Raw genomic sequence first — 13,853 nt, forward strand, 5'->3', positions numbered from 1 at the left:
AGAGCCGAGGTCCAGGCTCTGATGGAGTCTGGAGGCTTGGTCAGGTTGCTGAGATGGCTACTCCATTGGGTTTTAGGAAATTTTCAGATAGGAAAGGCTAGCATAACTGACTGTTCAAGGAACAACGGATGCTGGTTAATTAGGGAGACTGGAGGCATTGCCGACCATTGGGGACGCTACAAAATAAACGAAGAGAGAGACTGTCTAATGTCAGGCAGTGGTCATGTAAGCTGCCAGTTAGGTACAAGACGTGTTTCCACTTCTATTTTTATATTTATGTTTTCTCCTCCTCCCCTTTCTCTTCCTCATATATTTAGAGCAGAACCAGAGAGTAAAATAAGAAGGAAAAGTGAAATCTCATATTTCTATATTAACAGGGAGGATCGGAGGATCGAGGAATCTGTTTAGAGACTTAAAGTGCGGGATGAATAGGGCTCTAGTAAAATCCAGGAACAAAGAGAAAGCCAAGGAAACAAATTATTTCCCTCTTTATGCTCTAAAACATATATAAATGCATACGCCCACATATGCATGATGGCTGGCCATGTCCACCTTTCCTTCAGAAAATACCCGAAATACCTATTTACCTGGCAGAAATTCCCTGCCAACCTGAGTCACCATTTGGAGTCGTCACCCACAGTCTCCTCTGTGGTGGCAGTAAACCCCAGATTCCTTCATCGCTTGTAAGGGACACATGCCTTTGCTACACCTGATGCACAGGAAAGTGGTATGAAAACACAAATATTCCCCTGTTGACAATAAGCAGGCATCCAAAAGCACATGCCTTTGAAATGGTGGCTCAGGTTCCCCAGGCCAGGATCTCCAGTTATGCCCTTTTCATTTTAAAACATTTTTGTTGTTGTTGTTGTTGTTGCTAGAAATCTCCAGTCTATATATTCAAATTGAGATAAATCATGTAAATCAAATTTAAGCTTACGTTTCAATAACCTGAAAAATCCATCACTATGGTAGATGTCACGACATCTAGAGTCACTGGATCTGTCTGTTGAGGAGGAAAACAAACTGTATTCCCACTCCATCAACCTATGAAGGGTTCTCTTGCTAGGAGACAGGGGCAAAGCAAGCTAGGGAGCTGGTCTTCCAAGCTTGTTTCTCCCTGGGATTTTATTCATGTGCCTTTCAAGTCAGCAAGCTACCCTGCTCTACGTTTGACCTTTGTATAAAACTCATAGGAGCACAGGAAAGTTTAAATAAAGGCAACACATTCCCTGTAATTTTACTCTGGCCCTTGATCTTGTATTATTAACATACTCCAACGCTTTTGTAGCGATGGGTTAATCAGTCTTGTTCATAGTGAAGAGGGCCATGATGGCATCTTAAGCTATGAACAATGAAGCTCAGTGTTTTCTATTCAGATGGTTCTCAACCATAATGCCATAATTACAGCATTTTTTTTCAGCAGCATCACCCACACACTATAATTATAGTTAAAGCTAAGGCTATGTTTACAGGGTACTAAAAGGGGTGGGATTGCTTCATTTTAAGTGATCCATTCACCGCCTCTGTTGGTAGCTGAAATACATACTAATGAAAGAGTCATGGTCCTAATGCAGTTTTCTGAACAACAATTTCAGATACCAAGAATCTAAAAGTGAAAAGAAAACCCTAAAAGCCCTCAATCTCAAATGAAAAGGTACACACACACACACACACACACACACACACACACACACACACACACACGATTGCTAGTCTGACGCCACAATGACTCTTGATTTGAAAGTCAAGGGTAGGCAAGATTGTAGAGGTTGGCATGCTGGTGGGGACTGTGGATCTCAGAGTTCTCTTGTGAAAGTCAAGGGTAGGCAAGATTGTAGAGGCTGGCATGCTGGTGGGGACTGTGGATCTCAGAGTTCTCTTGCTTGGTCTGCCTTATTGTGCAGGTAGGTTATGGCTAAACTCCTCTTGTCCGTTTGTAGAATTTCATGGTAGTAATTTTTCTCCTAGGTCGTGAGCCTCTAGGATCACCACTCACTCAGTTACAGGGCACGTTTATTCTGCAGGCCCACTCATTCCTATAAGACATACTTTCTTTGTACCTGCTACAAGCCAGGTATCACTCAACGTGCTAAGTAAACAGCAAGGACAAAATAGAAATTTCTTCTCTCATGGAACTTAGGTATAACGTACAGAGTGGATAAAGGGAAAGCTTTGATGGTGATGAGCGATGTCAAAGCATCCGTACTGTCTTGCACACCAACATTTCACTCAGTCAGCTTTGGATTGAGACCTACCATTTCCCTTTCCCCTTTATTCCCCCCTTTTCAAATTAGATTTTCATATAATGTATTTTCGTAACATTCCTTTCTCTCCCCCAGCTCCTCCCAGATCCTCCCAAATCTCTATCCACACAATCCTTTTTTTCCACTCTGACAATTTCATACGTGTATATACTGAATCTGGGTCATTCTCACTCCATATTACCCTTTCTCGCCCCCCCCTTTTCTCTCCTATCCAACCTCCCCCTTTCCAACAAGCCTTTGCCTACTTTGATGACACTTTTCAGCTTTTTTTTCATCCACTGAGTTTAATTAGGGTTGCTTGCATGAACATGAGTGGGCACTGTTTACTAGAGCATGGGCAACTTACCAGTTGTTACACCACGGAAGAAAATGGCACTCTCCGCTCAACACTCATTAACAGCCCATTGTCCCTCAGTGAAGGACACACACTTCGTCTATGCAGTAAGTCTTCCAAAGCCTCCAAGAAAGGAGCTTTGGGCTGAGGTTTATCCAGTTATACCATTTTGAAAACAGAAAAAGGGTGTTATCATGTCAGACCATTTAGCTGTGCATACAAGCCTCTTTTATTCCTAGCAATTACTTCTAACAGAGAAGGGGGAACCAGGTCACCATTTCCCAGGTGCCAAATGCTGTGATAAACATTTTACAGAATCTTGTCTAAGAGCATCCCTGTGGAGATAATGAAGCAAGTCGGCCAGGCTGGAGCTGCTTCTCTATGCTTCCTCTCAGCTTGTGGCCCCATCTTTCCCATCAGGTACCCCAGCTGTGTAGAGACTGGAGAGCCCCGAGGGGCTCTCCTTTTGGTGCTCCCTGCTTTTCTATCTGTAAATGGACAAATTAATCTCTCACCCAGACTGCCATACTGGTGGTGGATCAGGGACCTGGGGCTTCACAGGCTCCTAAGCCTTGCAATTCTTTATGGGTGTAGACAGCAACTGAAAGAATTCGTAACACTGAAGTTTTATTTACAAAATATCTTTTCCTCAAAATTGTACAGCTATTGTCTGAGAGTCTGTGAGACTCATTTCTTTAAGAGGTGTTATTCAAGTGTAAGATACACTACACTAGAGGTAGGGTCTTTTCTATAACCCTGGAGAAGACAGAAAAAAGTGAAGTAGTGAATGAAGGGAAGGGCAGGTAGCGTGTTTCCAGTGACCAGGTCACTGTAGCCCTGAGACTTGTGGCCAGAATTTCAGAAGGTTATTCCAATTCACAGGAAAGAAAGCTTCTGTTGCGGCGGGGATGGCATTGGGGTTTCTCTGTCTCTCTGAGGACTTGTGCGGGGTATGCCTGGCACAACTTCATGCGGCACGAAGCAATATGTGCTGACAGCACAGCACAGACAGGCGCTCTACAATATTTGCTCTCACAATAATTCAAATTTGGGTTAACATGTCTTTTTAATATGGAACCCTAAGATAGGAAAAAGAAAAGTTACAGGCTAATTCTCAACAACACATGAAAACTCACAGAACTTAACAAAAAAAAAATAAAGGTGTGAGTGGCACTTAAGAATACCTCAAGGACTCAAAAAAAAAAAAAAAGAATACCTCAAGGACTCATGAATTGCCTCTGAAAATATATCTATTGTAATAGTGTAATGTTCCAGTTTTATAATACTCTATAATGCACATTAACCTAAAGGGAAGGTCTTTCTTTCTTTTATTGAAAATAGATTCTTTTCTCATACAATATATCCTGATTATAATTTCCCTTCCTTCCACTCCTCCCAATTCCTCCCCACCTCCCCTAAGGGAAGGTCTTTTATTTTGGATCAAGAATTCAATGGCAGCAATCACTTTATAAAAGATGTACAGCTGTGCAAAGTCAAACTCTAGCTGTCTGTGGTTCTGGCTTTCCTTGCATATGTATTATGGCTTAATAATGGCTTGTCTCAGATAGTTGCAAATAGTCATCCCTGGTATCCATCACCAAGTCTTCAAATGTGGTCAGCTTCCATTTGATGGAGTAGCTTTAATAGCAACAACTGCACAAGTCCTTATTGATTTCCAGACAGTTAATTCTTATTTTACAATATAGTTTATTTCAGAAGAGTTAGCTATGAAACAAATTAGTAAAGTGAATGTTGTGTTCTCATTACCACATTACCAAACTGAAACTATTTTTTTATAGGAAACTAAAAGATGGCCACCTGCATAAAATGGATGATTAGCCTCATAAAATGTCATACCACAAGAAGAATCATGTATACGTTTAGGATAGGAGTTGGTATAACTTCTTAAGGGGACAGATAGGATGTATTTTAGGCTTATGGGCCTCTGCTTTGTATCTTAACAATCCTGAAGTAGTCACAGAGAAGCTGAAACAAATACACATGGCTGTGTTCCAACAAAACTAATAGAATACGCATCTGGTCTGAGGGTTAGTTTGCAAGCTCTGGTTTAAATAATCGTTGATCTAAAGAAAAGACGACCTGAAGTAGCTTATTTTGTAACACATGTTGTGAATTGTAGGCAAATGCATTCTTTATAAAACTGATATTTTCATTATTGTTGTTGTAAATCACTGCCCCATATTGACAGTTTCTTTCAGTATAACACATACTTTTTGACTGTATTCACCTCTCTCTTTTAGGGTCAAGTAAATTTTTCTAAAAACTTTAAATGATTCTGGAGAAATCAAATTCTACATGAAAAAAAAAAAAAAAGAGTATAGGCTCCCAGCTCAAGTCATGTGTGCAAAAATCTCCAGTCAAGAGGGCTCAAATATATACACAAAATGATCAAACTTCAAACTGCTAAGAAACACTGAAGTGAATCCTTATGGTCTTGCAATTGACCAATATATACTATATATTGTGGATCATGTGAAAATATATATCCAAGAAGTCATACATTTAAACAGCTTTTAAAGAAAGACATACAGTCTCATTACCCAGTTCCAAGTACTCTGTTTAGAAAACAATCAGCTCTTGAGTGTTTTTGGTTCAAGCACATACTGTCTCACGTTGCATGCTTGCCACTAGGCCCTCAATTACTTGAAAAGTAATCCCGGTACTTTTGCTTCAACTCTTTATTAAATCCATGCATCTTTTAAAATAGGCAACATAGACTCTTCTTTCTCAGTAAACATGTATCAAATACATGACAAAGCCAAGGAAGAGTCAATAGTTTTCCTTCAATGTATAACTGTATATTACCTAAAAAACCCTGTTTATTGTACACCGGAGCTACGTAGTTTCAAGGGCCTTTCTGGATTGATAGTCGTAGATGTTCTATCCTGGTGAGACACACATCTACCATTTAGAATTTAGGGCTCTCTGGTGACTAAGGAGTTGGGTTTGAAGTAGTGTGACTAACTAATCAGCAAATGAACAGGCTGCAGGCCAGACTGCAAAGGTTGTAGCCCACTATGGGCTGCTAAACTTTCCATTGTCACTAAAGAGCGCTCACCACCTACTGGGGCCATCTAGGAGAATGTTGATTTTGGATTTTACCTTGAACATGTATGCTCTCCTTTGCAGAAAAACCACTCCAGGAATCTGCATATAGAGTACACGCAGGCACACTGCAATTTCCTGGGAAGGGCTTCGACACACTTTGTAGACTTCTAAAGAAAAGTGTTGTCACTTTCTGACTATTGGTTTTACATCCCTCCCCCAAAGAAAAAGAAGAGAATATTACATGTGTGCCACCCAACGGACCTTCATCTTAGAGGTTTCCTTATCGATGGCTGAAGCATGTGCAGAAAGGAGGAATAGGTTTCTCATAAGTGAGTGGTAAATACAGAGTTACCATTTATTATGGCTCGGAACACTGTTAGGAATCAGAGGGACATTTAAATAATGTTACAACTGGATATTTATCTGGTAAAGAGCCTTTGTTTTCCACACACTCCACGTGAGCACAGCACCGTTTGTAACAAAGCACTAACATGAATGTCATGATCATTGTCGTCTCTCTCTGGGTATTTGAGGTTGGAAAAGAGTCACCAATAAGTGAATGTTGATGTGGCTGTTTGAAGAAGAATTATCTCACTTCTCCCCTTTTTTTTCCTCCTGAGTTGGTCTCACGCAGTTCAGGCTCATAACGGGCTGGTCTTAAACTACTAACCTTCCCAGTGCCAACTTGCCAAGAGCTGGGATTTCAGGCAAACCTCACTACATCAGGCTTTATTCTTTGTTTTGCTCTACTAGGAGCAGACACATAGCACTGCAGTGACAGTATCCTCTTTACTCTATGATGGTCTGTTAATGGTGCCGAGGAAGGCATCTTCTCTGTGCTCTCATTTTCCTTGTCTAGAGTGCGTAGTTCTACCTGCCTGCCCGCTGTTTCTGAAAAGCAAGGAAGAGGGTTGGAGAGCAAGCACCACCAGACTGCTCGGCATCGTCTGGGGATTAGGGCTGCATGTGAGTCAGGCAGAGTTTACCCCTCATTTGGGTGCTAGAGCGAGCCAACATAAACACGACTCTCCTTATAAACCATCGACAGAATCCGTGTTTACTTACTGAGTCGCTGACTGAGTCTTTTATAAACAAGTGGACTGTCAAGAATTCACAGTCAGCTTCGATGTCAGAACTTAGTCAGTACTGCTTTCCAGTGCACACCCAGAGCCCAAGTCCTTTGTAACACAGGGACGGTGTGTGTGCCATCCAACACACACTGTGCAGAGCCATACTTCTGCTATGTTGTATCTCACTTAGCGGTACTATCAGGCAACGAGGTTTTTTTTTTTTCCTTTTATTGAAAATACATTTTTTTCCCCCTCACGTAATATATCCTGGTTACAGTTTACTCTCCTTTCTTCTCTCAGTTCCTCCCCACTGCCATCTAGATCCACCCCCCTCTGTCTCTCATTAGAAAACAGACAGGCTTCTAAGGGATAATAAATATATTATTAAATATAATAATAAAATAAAATAAAGGATAACATAAAAACTAACACATCGGAATAGTACAAAACAAACAAACAGAAGGAAAAGAACCCAGGAAAAGGCTCAAGAAACAGATATTGATGCAGAGAACTGTTTGTTTGAACATTCAGGAATCCCATAAAAACACTAAACTGAAAGCCATAATATGTACACAAATAGCCTATAGGGTAAAAAGAGAGAAGAAATAATATAAATAACAAAAAAAGAGAAAAAGGGGGATATGCCCTGACATGTAGTGGGTAGCTGTTCCAGCTTTGACCTGGAAGTACTACCCCCATTGAGGCTTTGGTAACCATCACACCTAGAAGGCAGAGCCGAGAGAGGACCCCTGAAGACCCGAGATCCGGATGTGCCGGCTCTCTTGGTTCCTGGACCCTGGATGCTGGAGGTAGACCGAGCAGAGTTCTCCAGAGAACACCGCTGGACTGTGCTTCACCTTTCCCAGACCCTGTAACCTATCCCTTCACTTGTAAGTTACCCCACAAAATAAACCTCCCTTTTAACTACGTGGAGTGGCCTTAATATTTAAACCAATACTAACAGGATATTATGATACTAAAAACCTTCAAGGATGCCTTTGAGTTTGTTTCCTGTTGACCATCTATTGCTGGGTATGCAGCCTACCCTAAGAGTAGTCTGTTTCCCCAGTGAGAGTCCCTTGGAGGAAGCTAAATTTTCATTTGCAAACAAGGCAACAAGTTTTTATGTTGAAATTATTCAATAATAATAATAAAAAAAAGAGCTCTTGAAGCTGAGAGGGTGGTTCACTTCTGTTGGAGCAGAGACGATTTGTAATCAGGAGCAGGGCTTTCTTACCCTGGGCAGCTCAAGTGCTGTCATGACACAACACTGATTCCATAGAGCTCTTCTATAATATACTCCAATGTCAGACTGTGGCTCTAACTTCATTGCCAGATTTTAAAGTTCAGCGGTAGGCGTTTAGGAAAAATTCTAAGTATAATGGATGAGAAAATACGTTTATTCCTCCCTTTTTATGAATTAGCACTGGAGGACATAAAGTACACTGAAGTAATGAGGGAGGAGTTAAGTGTTGGGGGAACCATTTTTTTTTTCCTACATTTCTTTTACTAAAAACTCAGAATGTTCTAAAAACTTACAGGAACTATAAGATACAAGGATTTAGAAGATACAGACCCAAATGTTAAGGATTGTACAGTCTACTAATGGGGGTCAGAAAATGCACAAAAGTTTATATTCGGCTGAAATAATGATGATTTTATAACACATATTAGAGTTGATTGGGGGTTAGTTGCACTGTGTTCAGTTTAATATATGTTGGACTAAAAATAAGAGCCACAAGAGTGTGCAATACATACCATGTACGTTTAGAAAGGGTCTAGGTACTGCTGCTTAAATAAATATAATCTTTATAAGAACTTCATGAATTGGCTATTATTAAATCTCTATTTAGAGGCCTTTCTGCTAAATGGACCTAGAATTAAGCTGCCCCTAAATACTTGTCTTTCTATCTATAGATTCCTGCAGCTCTCAAGCCTCATTGGAGAAGCCTCTTTCTGCAGTAGATGGTGGTTAACACAGAGCTCCATGACTAGCCAGTGTGCAGAGGGTACGAGACTGTAGAGTGCTCAGCTCTAAGTGAGACATCTGGATCACATCCCCACCTCCCGAGGATCAGAGATTACCGCAGAAGAGGAGGCAGAAAGATGGTCAGAGCAAGAGGTAGTGAATGACTGCAGAGAAACAGTGCTTTTTGGACAGACATGTCATGGCTTTTGCACCCATGAACGCACAGCAAGTATGACTGCATGCACAAGACCTGGACGAGATCAAGGCAGGCACAATTCCAGCATGGATGGCAGAGGGGCTCAGGAAGTTGCACCCTGTCTGAGTAGCCTCTGGCAACTGATGGCTTCTGGGAGAAGGAGAGTTAGCTTTCTTCAGATTCACCCCTGATAGGCTGCCCTTGTTCCAGCGGATGGAGTGTCAGGAGCCATTGTCACAAATTGCTGCAGGCCGGGATGCAATTAAAGCTTATAGCAATTAATAATTCAGATGTCAACCCACCAGAGGAATGTTTCTCAGATGGGACACCCTGTCTGGCAATCTTACTGGTCCCTGACTCTGAATACTGTTGCTTTCACCTATAATTTCTTGTGCAATAATAGCTATGATATCTCCCTATTACTATGCATTCTCATGTAATGTGTACTTGTAATCTCATGATTACATCTCAATCTTATGGGCACACGTAGTTGTGGATAGTCAAGAAGATGGTTTCTCATTTAACTGTATAACTTTGATGAGTAGAAACACACTTAAATATGCTTCACAACTAGACCTATTGTTCCATGTGGACTGTAGACACTTAGAGGTCTTGTTCTCCATCCTTAACCACTGACAAGACAAATTGGCCAAAGTGTCCCTGTGGAACTTTCACAGAGTGGAATTGCAGGTGCCTGGCCTTGTTGGATCAAAACCCTTCAGAAGAATTATAGTGAATTAGAAGTGATAGTGGAGGTTTCTGGCTTGTTATATCTTAGTCCTTCAAGAGATCAATAGCACTTATGTTGCCTTAAGCTTCCTCTACCACCTCTACCTTATCAACACCTCCCTTCTCTGATTCAAAAAACAATTAACACTTATTTCTACACCAGTTTTTAATGCAAGATTTTAGGCTCAGTAGACTTATTATATATAGGTTCTGAGATTCAGGTGACAAACAGAAAAAGGCTGTCAACTGACTAATCATGTCCAGATCTTATTAATCACATAAAATAGTAGACGCACTCTTTGTCTTTTCCTCAAATCTTTCATTGGTTTAGTTTCTTTCCTTGTACCCTTGTAGCAATCCCTTAAAGAGATGAGCCAGAACTTTTACAACCTGCAGGTGTGGTCAGTCACCATTAAGCTAACCAAGTCTTTGCCAAGTGTGACTCTTATCAGAATGCTTGTCCCTGAGAGTTTGCTTTATAGTTTTTTTTAAATTACTAACAAGTTGTTAATGAATAGATATATATGTATATGTATATATACTTGGGAATTGGTAATGGGTAGAAGAATAAAGATGAAGAGAAGAAAAAAGGTGGAAGAATAAAAAGAAGAAACAAAGAGAAACATGAAGAGACTAAGAACAGAAACAGAGACATGAGAGAAGCAAGACGTGTGTGAATGGATTCCTTCGCCCTCAGATCATTAGATTTTTCTCATTTGTTGTAGCATCCTTTTCTGGCCCCTGAAGAGAGTTTTGGGGCTCGACCCCAAAGGCTCTTGTTAATGAACTACACCCATGCATATCCTGGCAGCACTAAGAGGATTTGGACTTTAAAAGAAAGTCCATGAAGTTGGGAGGGAAGAGTGGTGTTTGGGAAAGTACACAAAGAGTTAGAGGAGAGGGAACGGATTTGATTAAAATACATTATATTCATGTATGAAGTTCTCAAACAATACATTAAAAAATACAAAATGTCATTATAATACCTATAGAGACACAGGCACAAAGAAGTAATGAACAGACATTATCATGTAGGACATAAGCCATGGATCAGGGACTTAAAGTCATGCTGTCTACTTCAGAGAGTGAATTTTTACACTGCATTATACGATTTCTCTTTTGAGAGAAAGAGAATCAAGGGATTCCACGATGGAGCATGTATCTTCTTGGGAAGATTAGGAAGCGTTTTGTATAGAGTAATATTTAAAAACATGCCTAAAGGACAAAAAAAAAAACCCAAACAAACAAACAAAAAGACCATGCTGGACTGTTCCATGCCAGGAGGAAAGAGGTACATTCTGGGAAGGGGATATGATAATACGAGGATGCAAGGAACAGAAGTATGGACGTTGTGCTGGCTCATTGTGAGCCTTCGCTTGATCAGATTGAGACACAGAAGAGTGGAGTACACTTCGAGGTGTGTGTATTAAGGTGTTTAGAGAAGACTGACATGTGTGACCCCAGATAAGGAAAAAAGAACTTTCCAGAAAGTGGGCAACACTTCTCCAAAAGGTGGGGGCCCCAGGGGAACAAAGCTGGAGGAAGGGAGAAGACTCTGTGTGTCAGGACCTGTGGCATGAGTGCTTTTGTAGCTGTTATAGTCGGACACACACACACACACACACACACACACACACACACACACCTTTGTTCTGTTCTTTGAAGCACCAAAATAAACACTGGGCAGAAAAGAGCTTACCATTAGTGCTGTCAAACTGTCAGGACCTGAGATCACCTTGGAGAGAAGCTTCCAGCTACACCTGTGAGAAATTATTGAGTCCTTGCACATGTCTGTGAGGTGTCAGGGTACAAATATTTAGTTCCAAGATGGCTTTTTAAAATGAGGGGGGAAATTTTCCTCAGAAGGACACGATCCTGTAAAACCTCCTTTCCATAAGTTTAATAAAATCTTATACATTTGGCTTAAAGTTCATCAAATCTCTGAAAGTGTTTTTATTTTATTTTTCTTTTATGGTGCATTGTTTTCAAGCCATTTGTTTGATTATAAACTTGTACATAGGGTTATTATTAATTGTGTGTTCTTAGTGTATTGTATGTTGAACATCAGCTTTACAGGTAAAACTACTTGATTAGAAAAAAATGAGGTCTTTGCTAGAATCAGGCCAGTATTTTCGCATGGTGTAGACTCCAGTGTCACGTGTACATCACAGGTAAGTGTCTATGGTATAGTGTGGCACAGATGGGAAGGTGATGTGAGCATTTGGGTCTGTCTGTCCTGATGAGCTGCTCCTGTGTATTCTGTGTGGCTTGTGCCCACCGATACAAATGTTGTTTAGCACAGGGCTTACTTTATCAAATTATCTCTATGATCAAAGGAAGATTGTATAGATTGATAAAGAAAAATGAGAGGATAGGATATTTGTAGCATGAATCTTAAATGATCTTATTAATAAAAACAAACCTGGAGCCAGGTAGTGGGGTGAATGTTGGAAGATCAGAGAAGCAGAACAAGCCACAGCTTCCTCACCTCGCCAATTCCTCAGCTGATCCTGTTTCCTCAGGCTGGATGCCTCTGAGTTTTCATCCAAATAGATCTCAGCTGAACTGTTGCTCAAAAGCCTAAAAGCTTAACCAGCATCTAGTTCCTTGTCCTCAAACCTTAAATACCTTTCTGCTTTCTGCCATCAGTTCCTGGGATTAAAGGTGTGAGTCACCATGCCTAGCTGTTTCCAGTGTGGCCTTGAACTCACAGAGATCCAGGCGGATCTCTGCCTCTGGAATGCTAGGATTAAAGGCTTGTGTGCCACTATTTTCTGGCCTCTATATCTAGTGGCTGTTCTGTTCTCTGACCCCAGATAAGTTTATTAGGGTGCACAATATTTTTGGGGAACACAATATCACCACAGATATTTCTGTGGGTGAGGATATCAGAATGCTCGATTTTTACCAGATCTAGACAATAATTTCCTAGCTTTCTTACTCGCCACAAACAGGAAATCATTACATTCAAAATGATAGGTACTCATCGGTCATAATCCAACCTTGGATTTTGACAAGACATGCCGGTTAAGCTCCCCAGACCTTGTGAGCTGATAAAGGAAATGGCTCGGGGAAGCCATGCTGGTCAGCTGAAGGGAGAACAGGGAGCAGCGTGTGCTGTTTACGTGTAGAGGATGGTTCCGAGGTGTTGCATGTGCCATCAGTAAATATTCTTAACTGACTCTGCCCCGTCTTATTACGGAAAGCAATAGATACTACTCAGTCATGATACTGAATGAAAAGTTGCTGGACAAACCAAACATAACCCAAACTGCTCCTCCTTCTGCAACCTCCTGTGCTCCTTAGGGAGCAGATGAACGTGTTTGATCTTTCTGAAACCGGGGAGTTGTGAAGGGTTTGCTGTCTGGTACAAATGACAAATAGATGACATTGACCATTTCCTGAAAGCATTATCAGTCCGCACTTTGCGTCACTTGCAAAGGAACCTCACGTTACAAATTTATTGTACAATTTACTCCTAAAATCCAAATTTTGGTTCTATGACACTGTAATTACAAACAATGAGAGCAACAGCTTAAAATTAATTAAATATACCCTTTCTCTTCCTTTTGTTTTATTTTGCATGAAATGGACTCTAGAATATACTTTTCCAAATAAAGAAAAATCTATCTCTAGAATCTAATTAAATAAGCCCCTACTAGGAGATCAGGAAATTTTGGTGATGTAAAGGAGTTAGAAAGAGCATAAAACATAATCATTGGGTTAAAGCTCAACATAATTTATTTGTGTCGCACATACAATCTATTAAATTTTGTATACTATGCTAATGTACACACTAAAAGAGCAGGATTGGGGTTGAAGACTTGGGATCCCAGCACCCACCCATAACTTACCAGTGGCTATACCACTGATGAAAGTGACCACAGATACACACAAATGAGCAAATATTCAAAATTCCAGGAGGTAAGTGGTATCACGGAACAATGAGCAAAGTTCCGTGGTAGAACAGAAGACAGGGAAACTGGGCCTAGAAGATTTATGGAACCTTTTCCACGAGCTGAAGATTGAGTTCAAACTTATGGATAAAGAGGAGATGATCAAAGGATGAGGGTGTGTGTGTGGCGACATTTAACAAAGAATAGGGAGCTCATATGAAGGCGGTATTTTGAGGTATAAGGAAATTCGGTTGGAGAGACAAATTCTATCTTTTGCCAATGCAAGCATTACATAATACTTCCAAATAACAACAACAATGTTAAAA

General features: G+C 40.6%; 1 protein-coding gene across 1 annotated transcript in view; it reads right to left on the reverse strand.

Annotated features, from left to right (window-relative positions):
* The window catches only part of Ghr (growth hormone receptor), a 246,000-nt gene that overhangs the window by 55,135 nt on the left and 177,012 nt on the right, over positions 1-13,853 (reverse strand). The gene's annotated exons all lie outside the window — the stretch shown is intronic.

This window comes from Peromyscus eremicus, chromosome 11, assembly GCF_949786415.1.
Source record: "Peromyscus eremicus chromosome 11, PerEre_H2_v1, whole genome shotgun sequence".
In the NCBI taxonomy this organism is placed as follows: Eukaryota; Metazoa; Chordata; class Mammalia; order Rodentia; family Cricetidae; genus Peromyscus; species Peromyscus eremicus.